This window comes from Oncorhynchus kisutch, linkage group LG26 (assembly GCF_002021735.2).
Source record: "Oncorhynchus kisutch isolate 150728-3 linkage group LG26, Okis_V2, whole genome shotgun sequence".
NCBI classification, from domain to species: Eukaryota; Metazoa; Chordata; class Actinopteri; order Salmoniformes; family Salmonidae; genus Oncorhynchus; species Oncorhynchus kisutch.
In genome coordinates, this window is record NC_034199.2 from 21,979,708 (window position 1) to 21,994,897 (window position 15,190).

At 43.9% G+C, this 15,190-nt stretch overlaps 1 protein-coding gene across 1 annotated transcript in view; it reads right to left on the bottom strand.

Annotated features, from left to right (window-relative positions):
• Positions 1-15,190, bottom strand: part of LOC116357728 (interleukin-1 receptor accessory protein-like 1-A) — a 171,550-nt gene that overhangs the window by 17,046 nt on the left and 139,314 nt on the right. The gene's annotated exons all lie outside the window — the stretch shown is intronic.

Below are 15,190 nucleotides of genomic sequence, written 5' to 3' on the forward strand. Positions count from 1 at the left end.
AGCTCCATGAGGAGTCTTAATGATTCCAAACTTGGAGGTCACTGTTTTTTGGGGGACCTTCAATGCTACAGAATTGTTTTGGTACCCTTCCCCAGATCTGTGTCTCAACACAATCCAGTCTTAGCGCTCTACGGACAATTATTTCTACCTCTTGGCTTGGTTTTTGACCTGACACGCACTGTCAACTGTGGGACCTTATTTAGACAGGTGTGAGCCTTTCCAAATCATGTCCAATCAATTGAATTTTCCACAGGTGGACTCCAATCAAGTTGTGATCAATGAAAACAGGATGCACCCGAGCTAAATTTTGAGTCTCATAGCAAAAGGTCTGAGTATAAATAAGTTATGTTTTTTATTTTCTATACATCTGCAAACATGTCTAAAAAGCTGCTTTTGTGTTGTGCGTAGATTGATGAGATTAGAATAAGGCCGTAACCAATTGTGGGAAAAGGAGTTGGAATACTTTCCGAATGCACTGTATTTCCAGGGCCTAGGTTTGCCCTACAAGGGCCTGAAACTCATACACATCATTGTGAACCAAAACAGTGACTTGCCGGCCTGACATAGCTTGTAAACTGTGAATTTCAGGCCACTGTATTACACTCTGACAATTTGTTATTGCTTGGTTCCTAAAGGAGTACAAACATTTGCTTTGTCCCTTTAGATACAGGTACATAATACATACTGTAGGGTACCTTGACAGTGACAAAGCCATTTGTTGCTACCATGTACCCGTTTAAGTGGTCTAACACTTCAACTCACGGGTGGCCCAAAATAATACTGAAAACCACGCCCCCACTAAGCCATGCTTCCAATATAATTTCCCAGTGTGCCTTGCCTTTTTGGGTGAATTTTAGAGTTACCACCCATGACTGTATTTGTTAGTGACAGAGACATGGTTGTTGAATTCATTCATTTTTCAATATTGTAGCCTTCACCAAGTGGGTTCCTATTTGAATGTTGTCATTAAACTTGTGACAATAAATTAGATGTCTCTAATGGCTTATTTTGATGTCTAATATAACCCCAACACCATGGCCTGACACTAATGGTTTGCAGGCCTCGTGAGTCCCTAAGTAAGGCAGTTAACCCGCTGTTCCCTGGGCGCCGAAGATGTGGTTCTCGATAAAGGCAGCCCCCAGCACCTCTCTGATTCAGAGGGGTTGGGTTAAATGTGGAAGACACATTTCAGTTGAAGACATTCAGGGTCATACAGTGTTTCTTGGTAGTCCTAAACAAATGTATTTTGAAACATACAGTAAGTATATACCTTACACAAGGAAGACACTGTAACATGTTAGAGTTGAAATGTATTACATTTTGAGTTTGTGTCCCAATATTACACTTTATATACATCACAGAAGACTGAAATATAACAAAACAATTTGACATAGAAACATTGAATTTTCGGCATCATTTCCCACCCAATGTTCATTAATTATGAAATGATTGCAAATATGAATAACATTCCACCCATGAAGCCACTAGAGTGCGCTTTGGTCATTCAACTGCAGGAAAGGGGTACTCGTCAATTTAAATTCAGGCTGTAACACACCAACATGTGGAAAGAGTCACAGGGTGTGAGTACCTTCTGAAGGTACTGTATGCGTGAAACTCAACCAGTTGGATCAACTTAATGACAGGCTGACATTTCCTACCACATTCCCACCATGCCAGCCAGAGAAATCAATGTGTCTGCAGACGAAGGAATACTAAAGCCCAGACCTCTCACTGTCTCTCTCCCTCTACACCATTCACACCAGACACTTCTGTATAGAGAACTACAATACTTGTATTTATCAACCCCTTCTGCTAATTCACCTATAGTATTCCACCATATCACAAAACATCATGATCTACTGTGGTCCACACCTCCTTCTCTCTATCAGTCCCAGGAACAAACACACACACACACACACACACACACACACACACACACACACACACACACACACACACACACACACACACACACACACACACACACACACACACACACACACACACACACACACACACACACACACACACACACACACACACACACACACTATGCTTCAGTGTTCTGAGACTTAGTACTGTCATAGAGTACCATCTGCCACTTCATTGTAGTACAAAATTCAGAGTGCCATGACCTAACACGTCCACCTGGAAAATACGGGAAGGCCGCCGGACCAGACGGAATACCGGGGTGTGTTCTCAAAACATGTGCAGACCAGCTGGCAAGTGTGTTCGTGGACATTTTCTATCTTTCCTTGTCCCAGTCTGTAATCCCAACATGTTTCAAGCTGACCACCATTTGTCCCTGTTCCCAAGAACTCCAAGGTAACCTGTCGAAATGCCAATCGCCCTCTAGCACTCAATCTGTAATTATAAAGTACTTTGAAAGGCTGGTCATGACACATGTCAACAACATCATCCCAGACACCCTGGACCCACTCCAATTTGCATACTTACCCAACAGATCCACAGTGCAATCTCAATTGCACTTCACACTGCCCTCTCGCACCTGGACAAGTTGGGAAATAACTTTGTGAGAATCCTGTTTATAGACTACAGCTCAGTGTTCAACACCATAGTCCCCTCAGAGCTCATCACCAAGCTTGGGACCCTGGGACGGAACACCTCCCACTGCAACTGGATCCTGGACTTCCTGAAGGGCCAGTCCCATGTGGTGAGGATAGGCAACAACACCTCCGCCATGCTGACCATCAACATCGAGGCCCCTTTCGGGTGTGTGCTTAGTCAGTTCCTGTACTCCCTGTTCACTCACGGCTGTGTGGCCAGGCACGACTCCAACACCATCATCGAGTTTGCTGACAGGACAACAGCTCCCTCACCGTCAGTACAACCACGGAGATGATCGTGGACAACAGGACGGGAGAGCACGCCCCCATTCCCATCGACGAGGCGGTAGTGTGGGTCGAGAGCTTCAATCTCCTTGACATCCATATCACTATGGATGGTCCACAAACAACACACAGCAGGGTTTCGCACAGCAGGGTTTCCGTCAGGAAAATGTGGCGCCTGTCATTCGACAGGCAGAATTTTATTTATAGAGAGCCATATGCATTTGTTGCGTAACCTGATTAGGGCGTCCTACCAATGATGCTCAAAATGACAGAAATCACACTTGGATTATGGTTATTCATCTTAACATAACATGCAGCTCGAGGATACAACAGTATTTCTTACCGAATTCCATGAGAACTTTGAAGATGTTATAATGACTGTCACATGATCCACCTCTACGCAGACAACACCATTCTGTATACATCTCGCCCTTCTTTGGACACTGTGTTAACTAACCTCCAAACAAGCTTCAATGCCATACAACACTCCTTCCATGGCCACCAACTGCTCATAAACGCTAGTAAAAACCAAATACATGCTCTTCAACCGTTGCTGCCTACACCCTCCCACCCGACTAGCATCACTACTCTGGACGGTTCTGACTATATGTGGACAACAACAAATACCTAGGTGTCTGGCTAGACTGGAAACTCTCCTTCCAGACTCATATTAAACATCTCAAATCCAAAATCAAATCTAGAATCGGCTTCCTATTTCGCAACAAAGCCTCCTTCACTCACGCTGTCAAACTTACCCTAGGAAAACTGACTATCCTACCGATCCTTGACTTCGGCGATGTCATCTACAAAATAGCTTCCAATACTCTACTCAGCAAACTGGATGCATTCTATCACAGTGACATCTGTTTTGTTACCAAAGCCCCTTATACCACCCACCACTGCGACCTGTATGCTCTAGACGGCTGGCTCTCGCTACATATTCGTCGCCAGATCCACTGGTAAAGCTCTGCCTTATCTCAGCTCACTGGGGACGATAACAACACCCACCCGTAACACGTGCTCCAACAGGTATATCTCGCTGGTCATCCCCAAAGCTAACACCTCCTTTGGCCGTCTTTCCTTCCAGTTCTCTGCTGCCAATGACTGGAACGAATTGCAAAAATTGCTGAAGCTGGAGACTTATATTTCCCTCACTAACTTTAAAAATCAGATGCCTGAGCAGCTAACCGATCGCTGCAGCTGAACATAGCCCATCTGTAAATAGCACACCCAATCTATCTATCTCATCCCCATATTGTTTTTAATGTACTTTTCTGCTCTTTTGCACACCAGTATCACTACTTGCACATCATCATCTGCTCATCTATCACTCCAGTGTTAATCTGCTCAATTGTAATTACTTCGCTACTATGGCCTATTTATTGCCTTACCTCCTCACGCCATTTGCACACACTGTATATAGACTTTCTTTTTTCTATTGTGTTATTGACTGTACGCTTGTTTATTCCATGTGTAACTCTGTGTTGCTCTTTGTGTTGCACTGCTTTGCTTTATCTTGGCCAGGTTGCAGTTGTAAATGAGAACTTGTTTTCAACTATCTTGCCTGGTTAAATGAATGTGAAATAAAAATAACAAAAAATATTTTAGATGAGTAAGGAATAGCAAAATCACTAGCCTATATCAATCTAATTTCCCCCATAGTAGAATATTTTACCTATTCTATTTTTCAGCTTGTCGTTCTGTGCAATAAAGAAATAGCCTGTTCCGACTCTGGGATAGTTGTGACTACATGATACATTTGTTTTTTAAAGCATTCAGGCTGATGCAACAGATCAGAACAGGCGTCCAGTGTATTTTCCGTTTTGTTTGTAACTAGCTACAGCTTGTTTGGCCCGTTGTGTCAAGTGACTGCGGGTTATACTGTCCATGTGCAGAAAGTAGTCCATCACAACTTTTTCCCAGTCATCTTTGTCAGTAGCGCCTGCAAAATTCAGTGCAGAAATGTTATTGAGAGCAGTAGCAACACTTTTGCAGTTCTCTGTGGCTAACGTTTTTTCTTTCAAAAAAGCACCGGTAGCAAGGATTATCTACACATGAGCAGCTCATGTTATAGACAGAAGCGTGTTACGTGGCAGACCAGTCCGAACTCATCTCTTGGCATGTCCATCCATTATCTCAGTCAATCATGGCTAGCGGGAAGGTTCCTGTCTTTTTCCGTGGCTAAACCAACTAGACTCGTAATTTAAAATTGTATTAATATTTACAGATGGCATACACGTTTGTTATTAAGGCACATTAAAGCTGACATGATGGTAAAGGCCCATGGGCCACAACCTCTCATGCGATGCTACACCAGTTGGTCACATGGCGGTGCTTTAACAAGCGATTGAAAACACTAACTTTGAAAGCTCACGCCCCTCACCCTGACATTCGGTATGTAGGTCCCTCTCCCCACAAGCAACACATTTTACTCAAGGACCAATAAAGTCTGCAATGAAGAATATTCCACCTTTTTGCATTTTGAGAAAAACACTTAAAAACGCTACTCTGGCAACGAACGACCAATCTGCACGAAACTCAACACACTATTTCCCAGGCTAGTATGTCAAACAACATGGCTGCTACTGCTACTGACCAATAAATATTCACATGGGCGTGTCTCACACATAAATGCCTATAAATCAGTCATGGATATTTGTCATGGATAGTCATGGACATTCAAACTGTCCAGCTTGAGTGTTTTTTGCAGCTCATTCCAGTAGCTAGCTGCAGCAAACTGAAAAGAGGAGCGACCCAGGGATGTGTGTGCTTTGGGGACCTATAACAGAATGTGATTGGCAGAACGGGTGTTGCATGTGGACAATGAGGGCTGCAGAAGGTATCTCAGATAGGGGGGAGTGAGGCCTAAGAGGGTTTTATAAATAAGCATCAACCAGTGGGTATTGCGACGGGTATAGAGAGATGACCAGTTTACAGAGGAGTATAGAGTGCCATGATGTGTCCTATAAGGAGCGTTGGTGGCAAATCTGATGGCCAAATGGTAAAGAACATTTAGCCGCTCGAGAGCACCCTTACCTGCCGATCTGTAAATTACGTCTCATTAATCTAGCATGGGTAGGATGGTCATCTGAATCAGGGTTAGTTTGGCAGCTGGGTTGAAAGAGGAGCGATTACAATAGAGGAAACCAAATCTAGATTTAATCTTAGCCTGCAGCTTGGATATGTGCTGGGAGAAGGACAGTGTACCGTCTAGCCATTTTCCCAAGTACTTGTATGAGGTGACTACCTCAAGCTCCAAACCCTCAGAGGTAGTAATCACACCGGTGGGGAGAGGGACATTCTTCTTCTTCCAAACCACATGACCTTTGTTTTGGAGGTGTTCAGAACAAGGTTAAGGGCAGAGAAAGCTTCTAACAAAACTTGGTACATGTTTCAAACACTGCCAAGACTCAACATATGCAAGCACCTTCATATCGCCCTTACGGTGGCGCTATAACGGGCACATTTTTGTATTGCTTGATCAAAAAATTTGGCACGCATCCAGGTGATGAGTCTAGCTAACCTGTAATGTAAGGTTGAGTTTGGACACATTGTGGCGCTGTTGGACAGGAAAAAACATGAATGCAAGCGCAGTGGTGTATAGACTGTTTCAGCTAGAACCTTGGAAAATGGTTTGAAGATGTGCAGCCATAGATGTTATATACCAAATCTGGTGCCGATCGGGCCAGCGGTTCTGGAGAAAAAGGCGTTTAAATTAGTCAACATCATTGAAAATGGTCTGATTTGGCAAGCTTGGTAAACAGTACAGAAGTAGTTAATCCCAGCTTTAATGTTTGTCATTATTATTTTTCAGCTCTGCATCGTTGGGATGGGCTCGTAAGCAAGAATTTCACAGTGAAGTGTACACCCGTTGTATTCGGCGCATGTGACAAATCAAATTTGATTTGGGTGCCAGCTGGCATTGTTAGTCAGTGTGCATGAGTGTATGTGTGTGTTTATGAATAACTCTTGTTGATTGTATTCTAGCTCAGGGCTCTGTATTTATTGTCTAGCTGTGGTGTCAAACAAAGACAGACAGGACCCTGATCTGCCTGGGGGTCACACATAGCAATAAGGTCTCTCTGTGGGTGACACAGTATATACACACACACTCGCCCAACCATGCACACGCATGCACGTAACCACCCAACCATTCACACTGACAGACGCACGCAGGCACACACATGTTGAGTACACACCTATTCCCTCTCTCTCCCTTTCCTTTACCCTGTCTCTCTTCCCTCACTCTCCTTCCTCCCTCCCACTCTCCCTCCCCCAACCTCTCTCTTTACCCCTGTCCTCTCTCCTGTGTTCTGGAACTGCTCCTGTATGAAGCGTAATTGTCAGATGTTGGGTGGGTGGTGTGATCCTACCATGGCCAGAAGAAACAGTCAACAATCGCAATGGATCGCTAACTATCTGAATATCTAACTGAATATCTTTTGTCTGTACAGTCTCGTTCTTTAAGAGTCTTAAGTATTGCTTAGCTGTTACTCTACATGGGTTTACTACACCTAATGCTATATAACTTAAGTTATATAACAGAGTTTCACTGCTATAAAAAAGCACTTGATTCTAATGCAGTAAGGGTAGAATTACACAGACAAATGTATACTCTAACTGTAACTCTGCACCCTGCACAGTTCCCCAGGGTAGTCAGAGGTAGGGGTAGGGTTTAAGGGTGTATGTGAACCAGGCGTAATTGGGTAGAACGTATAGTCTACGGTTCAGGGACTTAGTACCCCTGGGGTGGAGATTAAACACACTGGGAGTGTATTCCGACCCAGCTGCATACACACACACACACACTGTACTTAACACACACACTTTGTGTGCATATACAGATGTTGTTGATACACAGTGTGATACATATGTATGTTCGAAGACACACACACTGCAGTCCGTGCACGTGCGTGTGTGTGTGGTTATATGTGAGCTCTTCAACGGTTCTCTTGAAGTTCACAAAAGGTAGAGGAGGTGGCTCATTGTATTATTTTTTAGGCGTGGTTTGTGCACAGCTCTTTTTGTACCCGTGAGTGAGAATGTCATTCCAGTTGATCTAATGTGGTGTGTTATGCCTTTACATTTTATATACCACAATGGCCCAGGATGGTGTCTTGTGGAAGACTCACGGATGGCCTTGGGTCAATAAATCAGTCAGTGGTTCTCAATTCTCTCCTCAGGGCCCCTCAGCTGATCCAGAGGTAGCTCACTTCATTCAACTTGTCAATTAACACAGTAATAACACCTTTGGAATATAATATGGCTGGCCAGAATAAAATCACTGTACGGTTCCTCAAAAGGATCTACAAAGAACCTTTCAGATTGAGAATGGTTCGATAAAAAATGTTTTTTTTATAATGGTTCCCATAGACCCAATTAGAACCTTATGAGCATGATTATTTATAGAACCTTCAAAAAAGGGTTCCGTTATGGTTACAAGCCAAAGAACCCCTATTTGGTACTATTTAGAACCATTATATGTGTGTGTGTGTGTGTGTGTGTGTGTGTGTGTGTGTGTGTGTGTGTGTGTGTGTGTGTGTGTGTGTGTGTGTGTGTGTGTGTGTGTGTGCGTGTGTTCGGTGTCAAACACATAGCTGCTCACCATACTCTTTATTCTCCAATCGCCATCTGTCTTCTCTCCCAGTCCCTTTCTCTGTATATCTCTCCCTCCCTCCCTCTCTAGCTCTCCCTCCCTCTCTAGCTCTCCCTCCCTCCCTCTCTAGCTCTCCCTCCCTCCCTCTCTAGCTCTCCCTCCCTCCCTCTCTAGCTCTCCCTCCCTCCCTCTCTAGCTCTCCCTCCCTCTCTAGCTCTCCCTCCCTCTCTAGCTCTCCCTCCCTCTCTAGCTCTCCCTCCCTTTCTATCTATCTACAGTTGAAGTCAGAAGATTACATACACCTTAGCCAAATACATTTAAACTCAGTTTTTCACAATTCCTGACATTTAATCCAAGTAAAAAGTCCCTGTCTTAGGTCAGTTAGGATCACCACTTTATTTTAAGAATGTGAAATGTCAGAATAATAGTAGAGAAATGTCACGCCTTGGTCTTAGTGTTTTGTGTTTTCGTTATATATTTTGGTCAGGCCAGGGTGTGACATGGGTTTACGTGTTGTGTTTCGTATTGGGGTTTTATAGGATTTGGGATTGCTAGGTTTAGGGGTGTGTCTAGTTAGACTTGGCTGCCTGAGGCGGTTCTTGATCAGGTGCTTCTCGTTGCCTCTGATTGGGAACCGTATTTAGGTAGCCTGAGTTTCGCTTTGTCTTTCGTGGGTGATTGTTCCTGTCTCTGTGTAGTGTTCACCAGATAGGCTGTAATAGGTTTCACGTTCCGTTTGTTGTTTTCGTATTTATTTATCTCATGTATCGCCGTTTTCTTTATTAAAGATCATGATTAACCACCACGCTGCATTTCGGTCCGACTCTCTTTCGACAAACGAAGAACGCCGTTACAAGAAAATGATTTATTTCAGCTTTAATTTCTTTCATCACATTTCCAGTGGGTCAGAAGTTTACATACACCCAATTAGTATTTGGTAGCATTGCCTTTAAATTGTTTAACTTAACTTGGGTCAAATGTTTTGGGTAGCAAGCCACCCCCTTTTTCCTCCAAACATAACCATGTTCATTATGGTCAAACAGTTCAATTTTTGTTTCATCAGACCATTTCTCCAAAAAGTACGATCTTTGTCCCCATGTGCAGTTGCAAAGCGTAGTCTGGCTTTTTTATGGCGGATTTGGAGCAGTGGCTTCTTCCTTGTTTAAAGGCACAGTCAATTTAGTGTATGTAAACTTCTGACCACTGGAATTGTGATACAGTTAATTATAAGTGTGCGCAACCCGGAAGCCAGCCGCACCAATGTGTCGGAGGAAACACTGTGAACCTGGCGACCTGGTTAGCGTGCACTGCACCCGGCCCGCCACAGGAGTCGCTAGTGCGCGATGAGACAAGGATATCCCTACCGGCCAAACCCTCCCTAACCCAGATGACGCTATGACAATTGTGCGTCGCGCCACAGACCTCCCGGTTGCGGCCGGCTGCGACAGAGCCTGGGCACGAACCCAGAGTCTCCGGTGGCACAGCTAGCACTGCAATGCAGTGGCCTAGAGCACTGCGCCACCCGGGAGGTCAGAGAATGTTTTTTAAACAAATACAATGCTTTTAGTTTTAGATATAGTTAAGACCAGTGTATTATTCATCACCCATTCTGCTACCGACTGTAACTCCTTATTTATAATTTCCGTGAGCTCACTGGCTTCGGGTGGTGACATGTAGTGTGGAATCATCCACATACATAGTCATTCAAACATTGTGTAAGACCAGCGACAAATCATTTGTAAAAATAGGAGAAGAGTCACGGCCCAAATTCAAAACATGAATCTCTTTCATTACTAGATATTTTATATAAACATATGATGGTTCACTGTTCAATGGTGTCACTTCTCTTCTGAGTTTATCTACTTCACTAGTGAAATAGTTATTGAAATGATTGGCAATATCAAAAGGTTTTGTTATAAATGACACATCAACTTTTTACCATTATATAATTACATTTACTCCAGTCTTTTTCCATTGTGTTTTAAGTCATTTATTTGGTCATATAATTTCTTCTTTTTTTCTTAGGTTTAGTCACAACATTTCTCAATGTACAGTATGTCAACCAATCAGCTGAGCAGCCTGACTTGTTTGCCACACCTTTTGCATCATTTCTATTGAACCATATCATTTAAAAATCAATCCAGGAGGCTCTAACAGTCCTCACGGTTAGTTTCTTAACAGCTGCAGCAAGGTCAACAATTAGCATGAATCATTTTACAAATGCTTCCAGTGCTGCATCTGGATTCATTTTCTCTCAAACATCAGACCAACATACTGTTATTAACATACATTCTGTTAACATCGCACACATTTTCAAGCATTGCACACATGTTATACAAATAATGACTGTTAGCACTTGGTGGCCTATAGCAGCACCCCAAAAGAAGAGACTTCAGACGAGGCAGGTGAACTTGCTCCACCTCAACAACATTTGACATAAGATCCTCTCTAACAGGGATATGGCTCTGAACACCTCCCCCAAAGGAATTCCTGTCTTTTCTATAGATGTTGTATCCTTGTATTCCTACTGCTGTACCATCAAATAATGATCTAAGTGAGTTTCAGAGTCGGCCATATATGAATGTTATCTGTTAGAAGGTTATTGATTTCACGAACCTTATTTCTAAGGCTCCATAAATAAATATGGCCCATTCTTAGCCCTTTCCTTGGTAGTGTCACGGATCCCTCCGGAACTGTCATTACGCACACCTGGTCCCTATTCCCATTGATTAGTAATGGTATAAGTGTGCCCTTTGCTCACCATTGTCCTGTCGATTATTGTTCCCATGTCCGTTGGTGGTGTGAGTACCTATGCGGTGGTGCAGCTGTTATGCTGCGTGCTTTATATACTGTGCATTACGGGTGTCGTTCAACAAGGTTTACCCTCGCTCTTTTGTATACGTGCTTGTTTTGGGTGTATTAACAAATCACCAGTCTTCAATTATATGTAAATGCAGCCCAAACCTGATCATTTCTCCCTGATGAGGGGAAAGGCAGAGGAGCTTCCTGTCTATGTATGTCTGCCTGTACAGTGTGTATGTCCATCTGTCCCAAAACCATATGGACTCACACAGTCGACTGTGTCCTACTGTACGGGACACGATTCACGACATCCCCCTCTCACACACTCCAGTGCATGCACACACTCACAAAAGTGCATGCAAGTACACACACACACACGCACTTAAAACAGAACTAGAGGTTATTCGTGCCTTCTCCTACTTCTGTCTTGTTTCTCAATCTGCTGTAATGAGGAGGAACTAACATAATCAAAGGTAGCGAAACCAATATATATGTCCCCCTGGACCCAGAGTCACTGGATCCACAAGGCACTTAAGTTCCCCCCAGAGAGGAAGAGCTTATAGACAGAGTGAGACATGTTTGATATCTTAATGACATGACAGAGACTGAGAGATGACAGCCACAGAGATGTGATGATAGGATAAGAAGTATGTAGAATAAACACACAGTATGTCTGGCAGGCCTACACAACTGTACTGTCATAGAGCATGGCTGACTATTGACACACAGTATGTCTGGCAGGCCTACACAACTGTACTGTCATAGAGCATGGCTGACTATTGACACACAGTATGTCTGGCAGGCCTACACAACTGTACTGTCATAGAGCATGGCTGACTATTGACACACAGTATGTCTGGCAGGCCTACACAACTGTACTGTCATAGAGCATGGCTGACTATTGACACACAGTATGTCTGGCAGGCCTACACAACTGTACTGTCATAGAGCATGGCTGACTATTGACACACAGTATGTCTGGCAGGCCTACACAACTGTACTGCCATAGAGCATGGCTGACTATTGACACACAGTATGTCTGGCAGGCCTACACAACTGTACTGTCATAGAGCATGGCTGACTATTGACACACAGTATGTCTGGCAGGCCTACACAACTGTACTGCCATAGAGCATGGCTGACTATTGACACACACGCAGACACACTTGAAAAGAAAAAGCTTGAACAATTTGATACAGTTTCAGAGTTGTACTACAATATGGAATTCTATTTTCTTTGATTATTGATTCATTGAGCATCCTTTGATAATTCATAATCTGCACCCTCTGATCTACAAGGTTGTGTGAAGGTGGCTGTCACGTTGAGGATGCCACATATAGAAACCGTGGTGAGTTGTGTGTACTGTCCTTGACCAAGTTCATGCCTGCTGTAACACAATCTTATAATAGCTCCTCCAATTGACATCAAATTAACAAGGATTCCTTTATAGAACAGACTGTTCCCCTGTTGGGTGAGAAAGGGTGTCACTCACTCACTCAGTCACATTAGCTATTTGACTTTCTCTGCGTGTTTGTATCTGTCTCTCCCCCTCCTCTCTCCCTCTCTCCCTCCTCTCCCCCTCCTATCCCTCCTCTCCCTCCTCTCCCCCTCCTCTCTCCCTCTCTCCCTCCTCTCCCCCTACTCTCTCTCATCTCCCCTCCTCTCTCCCTCTCTCCCTCCTCTCCCCCTACTCTCTCTCATCTCCCCTCCTCTCTCCCTCCTCTCCCCCTACTCTCTCTCTCTCTCTCGCTCACACACACATACACACTCTCTCTATCTCCACTATGTGTGTGTGTGTGTGTGTGTGTGTGTGTGTGTGTGTGTGTGTGTGTGTGTGTGTGTGTGTGTGTGTGTGTGTGTGTGTGTGAAAGACTATGACCTGAGAACATTAGATCCGGATAGCGCTCATACTTTCCTGAGGCAAAACACTGCAGTGAGTAATGTAAATATACACATTCAGAAAGTAAATAAAAACATTCTCATCAATAAACACCCCATAATAAATACCCAAATACCCCACAATGACAAAGTAAAAACAGGTTTTAAGACATTATTTACAAGTATTCAGACCCTTTGCTATGAGACTAGAAACTGAGCTCAGGTGCATCCTGTTTCCGTTGATCATCCTTGAGATCTTGATGCTCAACATGATTGGAGTCCACCTGTGGTAAATTCAATTTATTGTACATGATTTGGAGAAGCACAGGCCTGTCTATATAAGGTCCCACAGTTGACAGTGAATGTCAGAGCAAAAACCAAGCCATGAGGTCGAAGGGATTGTCCGTAGAGCTCCTGAGACAGGAGTGTTGTGTTGAGGCACAGGTCTGGGGAAGGGTACCAAAACACTTCTGCGGCATTCAAGGTCCCCAAGAACACAGTTTGGAACCACCAAAACTCTTCCTAGAGCTGGCCGCCCAGCCAAACTGTGCAATCAAGGGAAAAGGGCCTTGTTCAGGGAGGTGGCCAAGAACCCAATGGTGACTATGATATAGCTTCAGAGTTCCCCTTGACACTCCACCGGGCCTTTATGGTAGCGTGGCCAGATGGAAGACACTCCTCAGTAAGAGGCACATGACAGCCTGCTTGGAGTATAACAAAAGGACCTAAAGGAATGACCATGGTGAACATGACTGAACTCTTTGGCCTGAAGGCCAAGAATCATGTCTGTAGGAAACCTGACACCATCCCTACGGTGAAGCATGGTGGTGGCAGCATCATGCTATGGGGATGTTTATAGCATCAGGGACTGGGGGACTAGTCAGGATCGAGGAAAAGATGAACGAAGCTAAATACAGAGAGATCCTTGATGAAAACCTGCTCCAGAACGCTCAGGACCTGAGACTGGGGCAAAGAATCACCTTCCAACAGGACAACGGCCCTAAGCACACAGCCAAGACAAAGCAGGAGTGATTTCGGGACATGTCTCTGAATGTCCTTGAGTGGCCCAGCCAGTGCCCGGACTTCAACCCCATCGGACATCTCTGAACAGACCTGCTGTGCAGCGACGCTCCCCATCCAACCTGACAGAGCTTGAGAGGATTTGCAGAGAAGTATGTGAGAAACTCCCAAAATACAGGTGTGCCAAGCTTGTAGCATCATACCCAAGAAGACTCAATGCTGTAATCGCTGCCAAAGGTGCTTCAACAAAGTACTGAGGTCTGAATAATTATGTAAATGTTATATTTCAATAAAAATACAAAATAAATAAAAAATCTTAAAACCTTTAAAACCTCTTGCTTTGTCATTATGAGTTAATGTTTGTAGATTGACGAGGGGAAAAAAACGATTGAATACATTTTAGAATAAGGCCGTAACGTAACAAAATGTGGAAAATTTAAAGGGGTCTGAATACTCTCCGAATGGACTGTTTGTATACCACCTGTGTTGTATTAGTGTGTGCTTTCTGTGTGCATCTGTGTGCGTGCGTGTGTGTGTGAAGAGCTGGGGTGATAATGATTTCAAATAAGAGGCTATGGATCCTAGCATGAGAGGAAACACACTCCAGAATGTTGAGAGGACATTTCCCTGTGCGTTGTATGCTACTGAGGGAGATTAGCAGGCTGACCGGTCAGCACCACAATCACACACAGCACAGAGACACTCAGGATACACACATACAATGAACATTAAAACGCTAAGGAAGATGAGAGGAGAGGATGTGAAAGAAAGGAGAGGAGACGAGAGAGGATGGTGGGGTGAAGAGCACCTTCCTTCTAGAGGAGGAGAGGAGGAGAGAATAGGAGGAGAGGAGAGGAGGAGACTTGTTGACACCTAATTTATAATGTAAGTATTTAGGGAGAGTAAGCTGATCCTAGATCTGTTCATAAGGGTAAACTCGCTGATGCTGATATCAGGAGAGGGATCTAATATATATTATAAACTGGTTGGTTCAAGCCCTGAATGCTGATTGGCTGACAGCCATGGTATATCAGACCATATA